We start from the raw sequence: 19,358 nt of genomic DNA, 5'->3' as shown, positions 1-19,358 counted from the left end.
ACCATAGCTGTAGTAGTGTAACTGGCGGGGGAGAGAGGGAAGGGAGAATGAGGGGGCAAGCAAGGCACCAGCCCTAGGCATCAGCTTCAGGAAGGGGTGCAAAAATAGCAGCCACTGCTGCCCAGCCACCCCTCAGCATAGGTATATCCCCTTTGAAGACAGACAAGACATACTCTTCCAAAGTGCTTACTCTCTGCTACATCTGAGCAAAGCTGCTAGTAGCAAACTAATAGGAAAACATTACAGAACAAGAAAGGAATTATAAGCTTCATGTCTGCATCTTTCATAAAAGCTTGATTTCCTATTATGCCTTTCTCTATGAAAAAAATCAATGATGACCAGATGGCACTCTAGGGTTTTTGAACTTCTCCTTAAGAAATTAAAATGTGAATCTCTACAAACCAGTGTAAGCCAGCTACCTAAATTGAAAACTTGTCACTAATTTTTCTTAAAGGTTGCAAGCTATGCAATATAGGGCATTCCTATGCCTCTTCTGCTACAATCCTGAATATCTGCTCCTTTGCTCCCACACAGTGGGCATGTCTACATGTGCTATTAATGCCCTTTAAGTTTACTTTACAGTAAAATAAAGTGCAGTAAGCTTGCCCTGGGAATGCATCTACACGTGTGCCCTCGGAGGTGTGGATTTGCTTCTAATGGGGGTAGGCAGATCCAGGCCTGCTCCTCCCCTGCTCTGCCCCCCTGCAGCAGCCAGAGGGAGCTGCAGGCTCTGACTTCAGCTGCCCAGGTGCCAGGGGAACTCATGGGGCAGACAGCCTGGCAGAGGGCTCAGAGAGCAGGCTTAGCCTAGCAGGGGCAGATTTAGCCTGGCAGGGGATGTTGTTCCAGGAGCCTGTGGCCAGCAGGCCATGAATGCTCCCCCCATCCTCCCCAGCAGTGGAGGACAGGACACTATATCCACAAGGCACTCACAGATCACCTCCTCCTCTGCCCCCCACAGTTGGGTACCTGGGTGCCTGCCCATGGACCCCAGGCTCACAGAGCAACCCCGGACCATGCACACTATGACAAGTTTCAAGCAACAGTCCTTATTTCCCTCCCAAACAATAAACTCCCTCCTGCCCTCCCTCCCCATCAACAGACCCCACCCTAACCTCACCACCCACCACCAATAAAGCACACTTCTCTACATGCAACTATGTACAACAAGGTGTTGTGTGCCCTCTTGGGATGGGGGTGGGGACAGGGGAGTGAAAGCACCTACGAGGTGGATCCTGGGGTGAGGCACCCAGCACTTGGCACCCCAGCCTCTGGCCACATCACTGCAGGTGTGAACACCTCAATGAGGCCAGTAGGCTAAGGGCTTGGCTGAAAGCGAGAGCAGCTACCATCCAGGCTACTCAGCCTGCTCCTCCTCCACCACCATGGGGCTGGGGCCAGCTGGACCCATTGTGGGCAGCTCCTGCTCAGGGGCCGCATGGCACCTGGGTAAGCAGTGCTGGGCAGCCCAGGTAGGGGGCCAGACCACTGAGGGACCCATCTCAGGAGCAGAAGCAGGGGGCCCTGGCCACTGCAAGCAGCACTGGACCTCATCCTAAGCCCACTGGGGGTCTTCATGCTAGGCTGTGGGCAACTACCAGGGGGCGGGCAGGGCTGGGGGTTGGGCCATGGGCAGCAGGAAGATGATGGTTTGCCAGGTCCCTCTCCCTCTCCCACTACAGGTGCTGGGCTCTCCAGGCCCATGAATTCACCAGCCGCTACTCTTCCACTGTGACCAGCAGAGGGATGCAGTAGTGAGGGACAGGGAAGGGAAAGCATCAGGGGGGCCCCTGTGCTGGGCCTCTGGCTACAGGCATACAGTCTGGGGGCAGGCAGGTGAGCTGGTCTGCACTGCCTTCCCCAACTCCAGGCATGTGGCATCCCCTCCCCCTGCAGCCCTCCTCCTTGTGTAGGGCTTACTGTACAAGTAGTCCCAACAGTCCAAGTGTGTCCCTGCTGGCAGTCAGATGTTGTGGCTTCCTGCAGTGTCCCAGGGCATGGAGGCATGGGCACTTGGCTGCACATGCAGTGGCCCTCTCTGGGGAAGAGCTGGAGCTGGTCACTGCTGGGGTCACTCCCAGTGTGCCCTCCCCACTGAAGGTGCATGCCCACAGTTGATGGGATAAGTTGTGGTCTAGGCACCCAGGGCTACCAGATGAGACCAGGGGTGAGGCGTGCACTGGGACCTGCAGCTGGTGCCCCAAGGGGCCCTCCCCTGGAGTCTGCTCATCACTGCTGGGCCCTGGTGGAGGCTTCAGCAGGCTGCCTGTACTGAAGTAGACATGGCAGTTGTGTCTAGGGTTCCTCACAGCGAGGATGCAATCTAACTGCCATATGAAGGGCATGGTCCTGTGGGCAGCCCCAGACCACCAGTTATGGTCTGTGATGTGGACCCATTGGGCCCACAGGGCCTTGACCTTTATGCAAAATTGGTTCCCAGATCACTGGTAGCCACAGTCCTGTATGCGGGCTGCCATTTCCTCAGAGTTGTGTGTGACTGGCTACCCCAGGCAAACTGCCTGTGCACATCAGCATTTCCCCATATTGCCAGGAACGACGTGCACCCCTGGCAGCTCAGAGAGCATAGTGGCACTGGTGGTGGTGGTGGTGGGAGCATGGTGGCGGTAACCGGGGAGCAGAGGGGAAGGAGTGGCAAGCAGCCTTTTGATAGGGGGTGCACCCCCTACACATCACCAGTGCATATTGCTATGAAGTCAGCAGTCTTTCCTTCTGACCAGTTGGGGCCCTAGGATACTGTTTGTAGTGTTGAGGAAGCTGCCATTGTGGCTGCTTCCAGGGACCTCAGGAGGCTCAGGCACAGACTCGGGGTGCCAGCATGGCTTGGCACGTGCCTACAGGGGATGGGCACAATGCCCAGGAGGCAGGCAGCTGATGGAACAGGCCACAAGAAACAGAGATGGGGTCTCTGGGCCTGCTGCGACTGGCATGTGCCCACAATGGAGGGGCGTGGTGCCTGGGGGCAGGCAGGAGATGGAACAGGCCCCAAGGGCCAGAGCTGGGGTTTGTGGGCCTCCTGTGGTCTCCTGTGGCTAACACACTTCTGGGACACGATGACTGCAGGCAGGCAGCAGCTGGCACAGGTCCCTGGGGTCATGCCAGGGTTCTAAAGGCTAGACTGGGACAGCCCAGGAGCCGTCCCTGCTCCATAGCTGGAGAAACTCCCAGCCATGTGGCTCTGCCCCAAGTAGGAGGCTAGTCCCCTGCTGGTCTGGTGGACTGGGAGCAGATTTATACCCAAGTCACCATCTACCATGCACTACTGTATAGTAGCTACTGAGTAGTTACTCTGCTACCTGTATCTACAGGTAGTAGCCAACAGTGCAGTCGACTAATTTTCTGTGCATAAATGCAGTGCATGTGTAGACAGTGATGCTTTACTGTGCAGTAGATTAGTCTAATGCACAGTAAAGCAGCTCATGTAAATGTGCCTGGCATGAGCTAAATCCAGAAATGAGTCACCAAAGCCACCCTTAGGGCACCTTCTACTGCCACTTGAAAGAACACTGTCTTGAGTGTGCTTAAGGACATGGGGGCACTATCATGGTGCCTTCACTGCCTATTTTCCCAATTTGGCATCTGCAGAGCAAGTGTAAATGTAGGGGTTGGACAGGCTTCCTGGTAGCACTCTAAGTAGTGTCACAGCAGTGGTAGAGGCATACCTTTGAATACTCAGCACTTCTTTAAAATCAAGGGATTTCCCTTCCTGGCTTCCTGCTATACTTGACCAGCACCTATATTAACCAGGTCACTCTTCTTTTTTTCAAGCACTACTTCCAAGTTTTTCTATACATTTTTCCTTCTCTACACAACTTGTCTTAATGCCCCAGCTATACTTTTCAGGTTTCTTCCTCTTATACATTTTAAGGCATCAAGTCACCAAAACTTTCACTGATAATTACAGACAAAGCTTTTAGTGAGGGAAAGCTTTTAATTTGGAAACCTATAGTCCTAACTGACAGGAAAGACTTGGGTAAGATAGGATACTGTAATTGTTTCATTCCTTTGCCTAACATGACACAACTTTATCACTTTCAGTTCTAGAGAGGCCTTTTCCTTGTGATTTCCTTAGATATAACCTTCTCTCCCTGAGCTTTAAATAAACTGTTTTACTTAAATTGTTATTATTATTTTGTCCTGAAGCAGATGGCCTTTTAGTCCAATCTCTCATTCCACTGTAATCCTACCACGTACAATGCCATTCTATAAAATGTACCATTATAGTCAGAATGGTGGGTTAATAGAATATAATAGAATATAGTGTAAAATGGATTTACCTCTATAGTCAGACAAAATATCACAGTATATCAGAGTAGCTTAATTCTTCAGAACCAAACTGAATACTACTTGCTTCAAGCTGTTTGGCAGGAAATTAGATTTGTGCTAAACAGCTAAATGCTTAGGTGCATGCAAAATAAACTAGATGGGGCAATTTCATGATCTGCATAATTTCATGTTGGCTCTATTTTTTGTGCAATGCTATTGGCATGCTAAGGTGTCATCAGCAAAAATTCATCTTCCTCCAAGATATCATGCATGTTCCTCTCCCTTGAGGGATTCAATAACCTATTGATAAACAATAAATGAGAAACATCTATAAAGACAGCATGGGAATCAAATCTATTTGGGGGCATTTTTTGGTAAATTACACAAAATTTAAAAAGGATCCAGATAAAGGCAACATCTAATACTAAAAATGTGAAAGCATTTTTTTTTCTCTTTTAAAACTGCAGCAAAAAAGGATACATCTGGCATTCCCTTTCCTGTGTAAAAAGTATCCCATCTAACTAACTCCTAACTATCTTACCAGGGAAGGATATTAAAATTATTTCACATATGCTCAAACATTTTGACAGGCAATCCATCTGACACAAAGACAATGCTGGGGGGAAAAATGACAGCTTGGACAAGAGTACATTATTTAAATTCCTGAATGTGATAATGCTGCTAATATAATATGATAATACAACCCAATTAGTCATTTCACTAAGACCAGATATTAGCAAATCTCTTATCACATTATAAAGTGCCATTCTCATTAGGAAATTTAATAAAACACAAATTTATCATGCCAGTTACATTCATGCAAAAATATATATTTACTATATAAGGGAAAATGGAAATTGCTAATGAGATGATGAAGCTGTTTGAGCAGTAATTATGTGGCTAAAAGGACGTGATTTTCATACTGTGCTTCCAATGCAGAAATAATCTCTCACAGGTCTTACTGTAGAACCCATTATGTGGTATCTACGTGCTGTAAAAGCAAATCAGGTCTGTTTTCTATTCGACTCTCGTCAACAATTCTGCCATTTCTCCTTCTCGAGCTCTAGGACAGCCTTTTAGCTGTATTCTGGAAAGACAACATTCATAATAATTATATATAAATAATGAAAGTGTGCAGCAGGTCTAAAAAATATATTATAAAGTCTTCAGTGGGGATTTGATTGGTCACGGGCTCCTCTCTCTTTCTTTTACCTTCGGCCTACTCCATACAGGTGGTCATACCCAAGGTCTGCTCTTCAAACAAGCCATTATGTTTGGCAGGCCATTATCTTATTAAGACCAGCGTCAGAGTTTTCCCTCTCACTGCTGAAAACCCCATCCACAGAATGAGGAGTTGAATGTCTATTGATTCAATATTATTGAACACAAGTCATGTTATCTCTGTTGTCACAAAGATCTTCTTAGCATTCTGACACTATTTACCAGCAGGAGAGCAAAAACTTGGGCACTGATGATAAATGATACAGAAAGGATGGAAGAAAGAATTTCTCCAAACCTAGACCATGGCTGCCCCAGAGACCAAGACATAATTCCTATCAGCTTCCACTGTAGGTGCCATATCGCATCTCCTTCAGTTATCCAGGTAGGTTACAATTCTGAATGCCTAGAACCCTCAACAAAATTCAGCACCAAATGCTGCAAAGAATTAACATCCTACTTCACTGAAAAGATAACACGCATTTTGGAAGTTGTCTAACACTGTGGATCTGCTCTGTTCATCCCTAATCATCAAAAGCCTAGCTATATTCCTCAAGATCAGCACCCTCACCCATTATGTATTGGACACTGCCAGTGCCCCCCCGCCACTGACACCACTGCGACCACCTGCGGGAGCTCCCCACTCGCCGACACCATGCCACCTGCGGATGGTTGCTGTGCCCTCCCAGCCTCCGGGAGCATGTGTCGTTCATGCTGAAGACTATTACAAACTTCACTTTTTCACTCCATGCACTGAGCACATTTCTTTAGCCTTATCTCCTCTAGTATAAACACACAACATCGTGTACATAAGAGAGCAAATAAAAACCAACCAACTCTACCAGTGATGTGTGATAGTAGTTAGTCACATTGGTTAATGGACTGCTGGACAGACTCAGGTATTATAGTGATAAGCACAGTACAAGAATGTGTAGAAACAGAACAAATAACATGTTGGAATATGAAAACAAAGTCAGAGAGGAGAAAACCACCTATATCATTTGGTATCTATGTGCACCAACCTGCACAGGGTTACCTTAGGATTACCTCAGCAAGAAATGTAGGAGTGTGGATAAACAGGGGAGTAAATCAGAGAACAGTCATTATAATTTCCCGGCTACTAGAATGATGGTTAATGCCATTAAACCATGCCCTCCTATAATAAAGAACTGTGAATGGATTTTTTTAGATCATGATGACTGCCAAGTTATTTTAGGTTTGTTATGGACATGAAGGAACCTATTTCTATGTGTGGTGAAGCTAGCAAATATTCTCATAAAGAGAAGGAATAGTCAGGGGCAAAGGAGAAATGTTCCTTCAAAGACTGTGTAAAAAAATGAACTCAGTATTTTTTGTTGGGGCCATGAAGATATAGAAAGAAATAATGTAAGTGACTTGTTTAGATGCCTGCCTTCTAATGTACAAGTGAGCAACGCAGAAACTCAGAAGTTCCACAAAGTCCTTCACACAGGACTTTCTAACTTCAAAATCCCTGCCAATGAGCATATTTGCAAATATGGGTGTTGCAATTCAAATTCATACAGAGAGCAATTTTACATGTGCTCTGGAGGGGAACAAGGATGCTTTAATTAGAGCGGTTCTGAAAGCTGCTCTAATTAAAGCACCTGGAGTGTCTTGGGTATCAATGTCCCCACACTTCAAAATGGCGGAGGAGGTAGGTGCTTTATCTAAAGCTCATCAAACAAGCTGTAGTTAAACCACCCCTGCTGCCATTTTGAAGGTGGGGATGCCGATACACAAGACAAAGGGGCTGGCTGGAGTCTGCTAATTAGTATGCTCTGGCAGACTTGATTAATCAAGTTTGCTCCAACACGCTGTAATTACAGAACATCAGAGTGGCCTACTGTCACATCTACAGGCACCTAGTCTGTCCTGACAGGGAAGAACTGGGACTGAAAGGCAAAATAAGGTCAAAGGTGGAATGGCTTAACATTACTGTTGAATGAAATAGACTGGCATATGTACATAAAACTAACATTTCATATAATGAAAAGGAGAAACACAGACTGGAAGTAGCTCAGAATGACAGGTTGAAGGTTCATAGCCTTGGCCTGGAACCCTTGTTTTCTTTTGGGGGATCTGAAGAACCAGTTGCTCTCCTCATGCAAGGTGACTAATGATGGAGGCTAATATAGGAAAACTCTAATAAGACTTATTGTTGAGTAATTACCTCCATTAGTATTTTCTGTACTCATGTCATTGTAAATCAGTGTTATATTATGTTCTTTCCTTTATGAGGTGCAGTAAGTATTAGGGCTGCGTGAAGCTTCAGTCCCTAATTCGATTCGGCAGAGATTTGGCTCAATTCAGTCGCTGAATTTCCAAATCAAATCAGGAGACCCTTTAATCTCTCCAAATTGAATCGGAACCCTCCGAATCGATTCAGAGAGCTTCGGAAAGATTCAGCGATTCAGATATAGACACAGCTTTAAATGTTTTTTCTACACACCTCTAGGTACCAGACGACTTGTGAATGCTACGATGGTGGGGTAGATGGAGTGTCCCACAGGAGCATGGGGGGCTCCCCAGCGCACTCGGCAGCAGACCCAGAGGTGGACCAGAAGCACTTCTGGTCCACTTCTGGATCTGCTGAGGAGTGCACAGGGGACCCCCACTCCCCTGTGTCCCCCAGCTTGGTGACTGGTGCCTCCTGGGCCTGGGCGGGGCACCCAGGGTTCCCTTGTGGTCTATTGCTGTGTTCCACCCCACCATCGCCCCACCATGCTCTATCCGCCCCACCATCACAGCATTCACAACCCATAACTGGTACCTTGAGGTATATAGAAAAAAACATTTAAAGCTGTGTCTATGGCCAAATCACTGATTCTCTGAATCAGCATCGAATCTTCAAATTCAGATTTGGCCGAATTGAATTGGGGACAGTGATCCAAATCAACAAATCAAATCACTGTCCCCAATTCGGGCCGAATCTGAATCCAAATTGAATATGGCCCGTTTCGCATACCCCTGTATTTTATAAAATAACTTTAAATTCTGGTGCTAGGAACTTGCAGACTGTCAGAAGGCACACAACATTAAATAAAATAGAAAGATATCAGCATAGTGCATACAAATTAGTATCATTAACTCCCTTAGACTTCTGAGTGGCCAGCAATTAAACTGAATGAAATGTGTACAAAATTTGTAATGAAATTAACTTCTCCCTAAAGATGAGCTAGTCACCAAAGGTTTTTATTAACCTATCAATGCTGCTGATGAAACAAAGGATAGGAAAATTTGCTTTAGATAGCCTTAATAGCCTTCCAGTACCTCTCCAGGATTGGGTGGATCCAGAATTTAGTAAAGTGGGGTGTGGGAACAGTAACACACATCCAGCTCAGACTCTTCATTTCACTTGTGCCTACTCTGACTGTGAGGCATGCTGTGCTTAGAGCTGGTCCTAATAAGAATGTATTGTCAAGAAGAAATTAAGGATATGTCCTTACGGCACAAAACAGAACTACCATGAGATACAGTGGGCTCATGCCACATCCTAGCTTTTCAACCAGAAGTAACATATATACTTTAGCAAAAGCCAGAGCATATCAGTGGGTGAAGAGCACCATACTATCATAGCTATACAGCTTTTGGTTTGGAAACTGGTGCATGTGGAGTGAGAGACACTCATTAACACCTCAGGAGCTTGTCTCAGCACTATGCTGCTTCACACAGATGTCTTAGTCACCCTATGACTTTGATAGAGTGCCAGAGGACATGCACTTCAAAGACTTGTAATTCCTTCTGGGAAAGCATCTGAGATTTTGGAGCCTTACCTGAACTGGCCAAACCTCCTGAAATTGCAAAATTACCCTGAAAAAGAATTTCATATCCATGGACTCTCTTGGCAGCTTCCTCAATGCAGGCAACATCTTTTTATTAAATATTTCCAAAATATGTAACACAATCACAAACTGACTACCCTGACCCTCCACCCCCACCTGGGCCTCCAGAAGAACCTGCAATGCAGTTAATACTTAATAATAATTTATAGCTTCATTACTAGCTACAAATCTTGCAATATTGCACTTACAGTAATTGTGCACAAACCGACAATACAGAACCACCAAACAGGAGCAAAGCCTTAAGGGGTGTGTTGGTGTGGTTGCATCCCCATTTGGTTGTGCACCACATGCTCGGTGAACTCTGAGAGCTCACCAGCATGTCAATACAGTTGACAGAGCTTCTCAGGGACTGCACACTGCCACTACTTGTCTCCTTTCCCCTGCTGCTGACTTTGGAGAGGTGAAGACTGGGGAAGAGCAAACAGCAGCAGGTTGCAGAGCTGCTTGAAAGCAGAGACTCTGGGCTCGTTTGCTCATAGAGCTCAGCAAAACCTGCTCTGACATGCCAGTGATTTCCGAGAGCTTGCTGGCATCCAGGATCATGGAAGGGGCTGCAGTCACACCCCCTTCTGCTGTGTGGCACATGCTCAGTGCACTATCTTCATTGTTCATGTGCCATGCAATGGAAAAGGTATGTGTAGCACCTGGCCACCACAATCCTATTATCTTATGGGCCACCAAATATTTCAAAACTCAAATAAAGCTGAGGTCTGCTTTGGTTCTTCTGTAGATACACCCCCAATTTTATTCAGCTATCTCCAGTACAATTATGTTTTATAAATAAAATACAGACCTGAAAAGCAGAACAGAAAACATAAGCCAGCAAGGTCTTCAGTCTTACCTTATCCTTCCCAATTAATGGAGAAAAAACTAGAGCAATCACTCAAGAGTCCTGTGCTTCAATAAAGCATAACAATTGATAGTCGTTTTATCATTCAACCATGTCATGATGACATTCAAAGAGGAGTAACTATAGAAAAGTCTAATACTAATGTATTGATCATGAATTGAAATGTGAGTGGAACCAGAAATATTCATTGCTCTTTAATAGGAACTTTCCATTTGGTCATCTATTTCTCTCTGTGTGCTAGGTGAAACACCTGGATCTTTATTCTTTAATAGCATCTGTATTTGGAAGTTGTAAACACTGAGATCCTTCCTGCAGTGACATAACATTTTTGTATCTAGACAAATGAGAACTTTTGATCTCACCTGTCAAGGTTGAGCTGTTTTGCCCCAGAGATAGCTGAGGTTGCTATTCAAAGGAAGGCCAAGGTAGCTTCCCCTTTTCCTCCCCAACCCCCTTTGTGATTCGATTTTCAAGAGTAAAATGTTTGCAGCATATGAGATCCATATTAATACAAAGGTGCCAGGTTTGCAAAGGTATTTAGGGACATACAGATTCAGTGGGTGTGTAGTGGGATTGACTGAAAGCACATAAGTAATTATACATCTATCTCACTGGAAAATAGGCATCTACTCTAGTAGGGTATGTTTACAAATCCCACTAAGCACATATCTTCATCTGTAGGTTCCTAAACCCCTTTCTGAATCTAGCCTTCAGTTTTGGTCTACTGATTTTGAGTTTGAAAAATAAATAAATTTTAGTTTTCAGGTGCACTCTCAATTTATGTTATGGCATTGCAAAATCCAGGGTATACACTCTGCAGAATTTACAATGAAGAGATTAATCATTTCCTGAAACACGCAAGTAAAAATGCTGATTTCATAAACCTCTTAAATACTGATCCATCAAAATATTTACTGACATTTCTAGGCAGAGATCTGTAGGTATCAGTAGGTGACGCCAGATTACGAAGGTATGCAAGTACCTAAAGACAGACGTTTGGCAGGATTTACAAAACTGCCTAAACTAGGGGTAGGCAACTCTAGTTGTGGGTCAAAATGAACTACCCTGGATCGCAGGCAGAAGGAAAGGAGGGTGCTAGGACTCTGCCGCTGCTTGCCTCCTCAGTGGCATGGGAATACTACCCTCAGAAGGTGCTCCCCTGCTGCCAAATGCTATTGAAACCCCTGCTGCAGGCTGGATAAAAGGTTACCAAACCCTGCCCTAAGCAAGTAAAATGCCCAACTCCAGTTGACAGTCAGTGGCATGTCTTGCAAGAGTAAATCCCACAAGTTATCTAAATAACTTCATAAGTCTGGACCCTTTGCAGTTATATACTATTCTTGGGGATTAAATCCCAGAGGGGAATCTATCATTTTTGCTCATTTGCCTGGCATTGCAATGAGCCAGAATGCACATGGCCAATCGCATACAATTAAACTATCCCAAATAACATAAATGGGTTCCCATCTGCTATGCACCAGGTAACACTTCATTATAATGTTTGTAACTGTTGATTCACTCAGAAGACTGCAGACCTGATTCTCTTCCCACAAGAGTTTTACTGGCTTCACTGAAGTGATTTCTTAGTTAAAGGAGCATTTAGGTACAGTAAATTTTCCCACATAATCCAATACTTTTGCAACTACCTCTGCATCATTTCAGTAGGAAAAAACCTCCAAAGCCATGTTTCTACCCGTTTCTCAACAGTTAATCATTCAAAAGGAAAACACAACCTTTGGCTACTTAAGGGCAAAGGGGAACATGTATAATGGCTTATATCTTATGAGGCATATTTGAGTATTAATCATTTTGTGTGTCAAAACATATCTTGGAAGCTATCCAAAGCTGTACATAAAATTGTATAAGATTAAGATTAACAGCGGTGAACTCTAAAATACAACGTTCCAGCAAGACTCATCTCATATATAGGAAGATCCTGATTTAAAAGTATGTATATCAATAAAAAATGCTACCAAAACAGCTTTGAAATTTTAATTTCTTTTTGAAATAAAAGTCCCTTCCAGACAGATTGGGTTTTGGTTGCGTCTGAATACCCTCTGCTTTCATTATACAGTGATTTTTCTTACAGCTGCTAAATCCTATTTTTTGCAAGGAAAAAAAGCAATTTTGCACCTCTAATCATCAAAAGCAGCATAATTTAGGCCTTTATTGTGTCAGTCATGAATTGTCTTTCTTGTGAGTTCACAATGTCATAATATTCTTTTTGATTAATGAGGATCCTACAATTACAGGGTAGAAACCGTCATGCTGTACTGCAAAGCCTGTCTGAAGGCAAAAATTACAGTTAATGCTAATGCATTAGCAAAGAGTTATGAGTGGAATTATTACTGTCACCAAATCAGAAGATTGTGCATCCAGAAGACTGATAGCTTTGTAGTTTCTGGAACGTGATTTTAGACAGTAGGTGAACTTTCACATGGGACCCTTAAATTCCTCTTTCCACTTTTGTGCATTTAATGTCTTAGCACACATTATCTGGAATACCTCTGTCTACTGAGGAGACTGACAGATGTGGCTGGAAGCCTTTGTATGAAAAACAAAAGAAGCCTAAACAGAAGCTAATCTGGGTAAATGAAATTCTATCGCACATGAAATAACCAGCTTTAAGAGTGCAATCAGCTTCCATGGGCCGTCTGGGTTACCAGCAGTAGAAGGGCAAAGAGCTTGGAGGCAGAGAACAACATTTTACAATAACAAAGCCCATATTTGAAAACAATTGTATTGCTAATGCTTTATCCTGACCCATAGAGCAGATTTGCTTCCCACACCTCACCTCAGAGACCATACACCTGACTCAGGGGGACTCCTTCATCTCAGGATCCAGAGCATCCAAAGGGAAGAAGCCTAATGGGCCAGGACACCAACTTATACTAACAATGGTACTGAATTCAATCCAAGTCTACAGTCTCATGGTAACATTCACTCTCAAAAAGTGGCCTGGGGGTGATGCTCCCACCACCTACCCTTTGTCCAGCAGTCCAGTGACTAGATCATTCACCTACGAGGCCCTCCTCAGCCTTAGGATTGAAACCTACATCTCCAACTTCTCAGTAAAGTGCTCTAAACACCCTCCAGCCCTCCTAGCAAAACTGGGCGACTACATAACCAAGAATGCGAGATGCATGGGACCATAAGGGGAACAAGAAAGTGGGCCCCTACCTCTGTAGCTTCGTGAACTGCAAGGTTGACAAATCAACTAGCAGGATTGAAGTCCTGGACTTCAAAAATTCTGAATTCAACAGGCTCAGGGCATTAGTAGGGGAGGCGATGTGGGACCAGGGATGGAAGGTGAATGGGGTGCATGAAGAGTGGCTGTTCCTCAAGTACACAATCCTCGAAGGACAAAAGAAAACCGTTCCTATGAAGAGGAAAGGTAGCAGAAGGGTTGGCAAGCCCTCCTGGGTCAATAGGGACATCACAGTCCTCTTGAAAAAGAAAAAAGAGGCGTACACAAGGTGGAAACTAGGGACAACAGTCCTGCCTCAAGGAGGACTATACAACAGTGGTCTGCACTTGTAGGAAAATGATTAAGAAAACTTAGTCACACCTTAGCTTGTTAGCCACGGGAGTCAAGGACAATAAGAAGTCCTTCTTTAGGTATGCAGGGAGCAGAAGGAAAACAAATGGAAGTGTGGGGCCCCTGCTTAACACCTTGGGGCAGCTGGTAATGGACACTCAGGAAAAAACTGAACTCCTGAATGCCTACTTTGCTTCGGCATCTTGCCGGACCAAGGGGAAAAACAAGTGAGATAAGGATCACAGGGGGCATGATGGGAATGATAGCCTTCCCACTGTGGAGGCTAAGCTGGTACAAAACCAACTAGAAAAGCTAGACATTTATAAGTCAACAGGACCAAATGGACTTCACCTGAGAGTGCTGATAAAGCTGGTTGAGGTCATTGCAGAACCCCTGGCAAAACTGTTTCAGAAATAGTGGCACACAGGGGAGATCCCTGAGGATTGTAAAAGGGCCAACATTGTGCCCATTTTCAAGAAGGGGAAGAGAGAGGACCCCGACAACTATAGGCCAATCAGCCTAACCTCCATCCCAGGGAAAATCCTGGAAAAACTCATTAAAGAATCTATGTACGATACCCTCAATGAGCATAAGATTCTGAACGACAGCCAGCATGGCTTCATCGTGGGTAGGTCTTGTACCAATCTCGTCTCCTTCTACGAACAGGTCTCTTGCCACCTGGACATGGGAGAGAAGGTTAACATTATATACCTAGATTTCCAAAAGGCTTTTGATCTAGTATGCCATGATATCCTTATGGAAAAATTGGAAGAATGTGGGCTTAACTGCTCAACAGTTCAGTGGGTGGAAAACTTGCTGCATGGTAGGACCCAGAGAGTTCTCATGAGCAGATCTGTGTCATCCTGGCAAGAAGTGGCCAGTGGTGTCCCTCAGGGGTCCGTACTTAGACTGGTGCTTTTTAACATCTTTAGCAATGATTTGGATGTGGAGGTGAAAAGCTCGCTGGCCAAGTTTGCGGACAACACCAAGTTATAGAAAGTGTGGTCATACCAGAAGATAGGTTGCAGACACAGGTGGACCTGGACAGTTGGGTGCACTGGAACCAGATGAAGTTCAACACTCAGAAGTGTAAGGTGCTCCATCTGGGGACAAACAATCCCCAACATACCTACAGGCTTGGTGGCAACAATTTGACTTGAACCACAGCTGAATGGGACCTGGGCAGTGATTAACCATCGCACGAACACGAGCCAGCAGGGCAAACGACACACTGCCAAGCATTAATCATTGCATCTCAAGCAAAACTAAGGAAGTGATACTCCCACTGTACTCTGCACTGGTGAGACCGCAGCTGGAGTACTGCATCCAGTTCTGGGTGCCACACTTAAACAAGGATGTGGAAAAACTTGAGAAGGTACAAAGAAGAGCCACCTGTATGATCAGGGACTTGCAAGACAAGCCATATGAGGAGAGGCTGAGGGACTTGGGCCTCTTCAGCCTACAGAAGAGAAGACTGAGAGGGGACTTGGTAGTGGCTTACTGCTAAATCAAGGAAGTACATCAAGAACTTGGTGAACAGCTGTTCATCAGGGCACCCTGGGGAAGACCAGGAGCAATGGCTACAAACTCCTGGAAAGACACTTCAGGCTCAATTCCAGGAAAAACTCCTTCATGGTCAGGGTGTCCGGACTGTGGAATAAACTCCCTCTAGTGGTGGTGCAGTCACCTACCTTGGAAATATTCAAAAGGAGACTGGACAGTCTCCTTGCTAGGGTCACTTGACCCCAGTTGTCTTTTCCTGCCTAGTGCAGGGGGACTGGACTCGATGATCTACAAGGTCCCTTCCAGCCCCTAACAATCAATTACTCTATGAATCAATGATTATGGCACTGTCCTGGGAGGGAAGAATCCTATTACCCTGTTGCCAGGAGCATTTTTGTCTATTAACCAGTTATTTTCTAATATAAAATTAATAAACAGTCCTGGCAGCAGGACTCTCCTGTATTCACAGGGATGCCATACTTAAGTTAAAAAGTTCCTTCTTCCTTCCTCATCTTCTATTCCCATGAGTTCTAGCCCCACAAGTTGCAGCAAGGGAAGTTGAGGTTAGATATTAGGAAAAACCCTCTCACAGGGAGGGTAATAAAACACTGCAACCAGCTACCCAGAGAGGCTCTGGAATCTCTATCCTTGGAGGTTTTTAAGACCTGGACAGAAAAACCCTTGGCTGGGATGATATAGTTAGGGATGATCCTGTTTTGGGCAGAGGATTGGACTAGATGACCTCCTGAGGTCCCTTCCAACCCTCATTTTCTATGATTCTATGTTTCTATGAATCTTTCATTCTTTGATTCCCAGTAATCCAGCTTCAGCAGAAGAGATGAGGGACTGCCCACACAGCCTACTCTGTAGACAGCTAGTTAGGACACTTCTAGCAAGAGGAAAATGAGGGCTTAAATTCCTTCAGGCCAATTAGGGTCTAAGGACATTTGTAGACAACACTTTAAAGCAGGTTTAAAGCAGGTTAAATGCCTTTTGCACTGCTTTAATGGCATTGCTATTTGTGCATTCGGTGGCATATTGAACATTAATTCCAGGTGCTGTAGTACATTTGGTGTTGTAATACACCTTAAATGATTCTGGGACCCAGCAAATTACTTTGGGGCACTGCAAACTAAAACACCTCCGAGGAGTTTTAGTTTTCTACCCTACAGCTGCAGAGGGAAGCACCAGGCTCCATGCGGCTCAAGGGCTGTGCAGGCAGCCCATGCAAGTAGCCTGGCAGCAGCCTGGGAAGGCAGGCTCCACAGAAGGGGGGGGGGGGCCAGAAAGCAGCAAGCCTGATCTGTATTTTTTTCCCCAAAGCCTGCCTGCCTGCCTGAGCTGCGCAGGGGCCTAGTGCTTCCCTCTATGGATGTGGCGCCCCCCAGGACTGCCCAGGCAGGGTGCCTGCAGGCAGGTGTTGCCTGGGGGGCAGCCGCTGCTGCCTCAGAGGGAAGCACCAGCTCCCCCTTCCCCCCCGCCCTGCAGCTCAGGGAACACTCTGCCCACCAGTAGCTTGCTCTCCCCTCCCCGCCGCTGGAGAGGCAGGTAAGGAGTGGGTGAACACAGGTGTACATGACATGGGGGTTTACAATCACCCTAAATTGAAGCAGTGGTTTTTATAAACCATCACTTGAATTTAAGGAGAATTAAACCCCCCTGTCAGGTACAAATGCCCTCAATCCCAGCTCTACCCACTAAGCTACTGTTCAAAAGATGGGTACCACTAGCACCACCACTGTTTTTGGTAGCATTTTTGTTGACAAGCCTGCTTTTAAATTAGGATCTTCATATAGATCAGATGAGTATTGTTGGAACATTGTATGAATTGCTCCGAAATGAATGTCACTGAGAGTGCTTCATTTTGTACTGAATTCAATGCTGCTGCTTTTGGTGTCAGATATTAAGTATGTTGTGTGCATTCCTAAAGATTACGCATTTAACTAGATATTACAGTTAAAACAGTAAATCTAGAGTAAATATCTCAGATCAGAAGTTGACATATATTTTGAAAACAAAATCATACATGACAGCCTGTTATTCCTTCCTTCCTCTGACAATATGCACAAGAATCTTATTTGGTTGGGACTGTCATACGGAGGTACCCCCATACCTCAGTGTTCTGGACCATCAGTATAGAGTACCAAAGCACACTGGTTTTAAACAACACAAATGGGTTGTAGGCATATGTCAGGACAGGACGCCTAACCAGATTTTTAAAAAATCTTCAAAATTGTCACCATTCAGTGCTTGTTTTAAAGCTTTGGGTGAGTAAGGAGGGATAACTTCCAGAGCAGAATCATGATGGAAAGAAATATGAAAAATCAGTCACTTTCACTGAAACATCAGATGTATCTGTGCGACTGACTGAATACAAATTGTATAGCAGAAAGGACAGGCTGACATAGGGAGGTCAAAGTTATTATTCACCAGACAGACATCCAGATGAAAGTCATTACAACTAAAAAACAGTCTTTATTTTTTAATTCCCTCCCTCCAAATTTCCCATGCCTGTATAGTAAATAATCTAAATCTAGTGCCTCATGCTAGAACTTGTTCATAGAAAGAGTGTCTTCACCCAATGCTTGCCTTCAACTAAGAATATATTTTAAATACTACAGTTGGAGTAGACTGGAAAGAAAACACATGGAATTATAGAGCATGTAATATAGGGCAGGTGGACAAGAAAATAAGGAAATAACATCAAGTACGTGGACAAACATCCCCAGTAAGATCCTGGAGAAAATTATCAAAGAATCCATTACAACCAGGCTTACTAAAGGCAGTATTTTGAAGGATAGCTAACATGGCTTTGTTACAGGAAGGTCATGTCAGACCAGCCTCATTTTCTTCTATGATCAGATAACTCTCGACCTGGATAGGGGAAATGAGGTTGATGTCATATACTTGGACTTCAAAAAGGCCTTTGACCTGGTCTCCCACAATGTCCTCATGGTTAAATTGGGAAAATGCAGCCTCGACTACTGTATGGTCCAGTGGCTAGGTAACTGGTTCCGTGGCAGGACCCAAAGGGTATTGAGTGACGGAACTGAGTCATCATGGCGGAAGGTGACCAGTGGCATCCCTCAGGGTTTAGTACTCGAAGCAGTGCTCTTCAACATGTTCATCAATGATTCTGATTCAGGTATTAAATGCAAACTGGCAAAGTTCACTGATGACACAAAACTATGGGGGTGCGTGGTCACACTTAAACACAGACTGGCAATATAGGCCAACCTGGGCAGTCACTTCAGGCTGGACATAAGGAAAAACTTCTTTACAAGTTGAGTGCCGAGGGTTTGGAACAGGCTTCCCCCAGAGGTGGTAAATCATTCACCCTGGCAATCTTCAAAAAGTGTCTTGATGCCCATATCTTGCTGGGGTCATCTGATCCCAGCAGTCTTTCCTGCTCAAGTGCAGGAGGGCTGGGCCCAATGATCTGTAAGGTCCCATCCAGCCCCTAACAACTATGAAAGATTTACAGCCTGCTGAGATCACACGGGAGAATATTGCTTCATTCCCCTGACATCATGGTGCCTGAGACTTCAGTGTTACCTCAGTTTTTTTCATGCTATACCTGTACGACATACTTTTCCTTTTGAGGACCGTGATATTAGGCCTAATTAAAGTGTCTGGGAATTATATGACTCAGGGATGATATGCATGACATCAGACTAAATGTCCTAATTATCCTTTATAGCCTTAATTTTTATGAAACAGTATGGCCCAGATATTCATACTTCAACATGCTTGATGATCTCAAATATCAAATAAACAGCAAACGTGGTAGAAGAACTAAGATGCAAAGCCCATGATATGAAATTTCCAACAGCTTCAGCAAGGGCTGAGTATCTTGCAAAACTGAGCCAAACAACGTGATGAACTAGCTAATACACAGCATTCAAGAGAAAGCAGCTGTGGGAACCTGAAGGTACAGTTAAGTTCATGTATCCTGTACAAAGTGTGAAGCATACCCAAAATGTGAGAAAGCTGTAGAGAATGCCCAGCGAGGCAAACCTATCATCAAACAAAATTCTAGGTAAAAGCTCTGAATGGATAATTTAATACATTCTGTGAAAAAAAGAGAAGTGTACTCAATACT

Source organism: Alligator mississippiensis, chromosome 3, assembly GCF_030867095.1.
Source record: "Alligator mississippiensis isolate rAllMis1 chromosome 3, rAllMis1, whole genome shotgun sequence".
NCBI lineage: Eukaryota > Metazoa > Chordata > Crocodylia > Alligatoridae > Alligator > Alligator mississippiensis.
Note: the sequence above shows the minus strand (reverse complement) of the source record.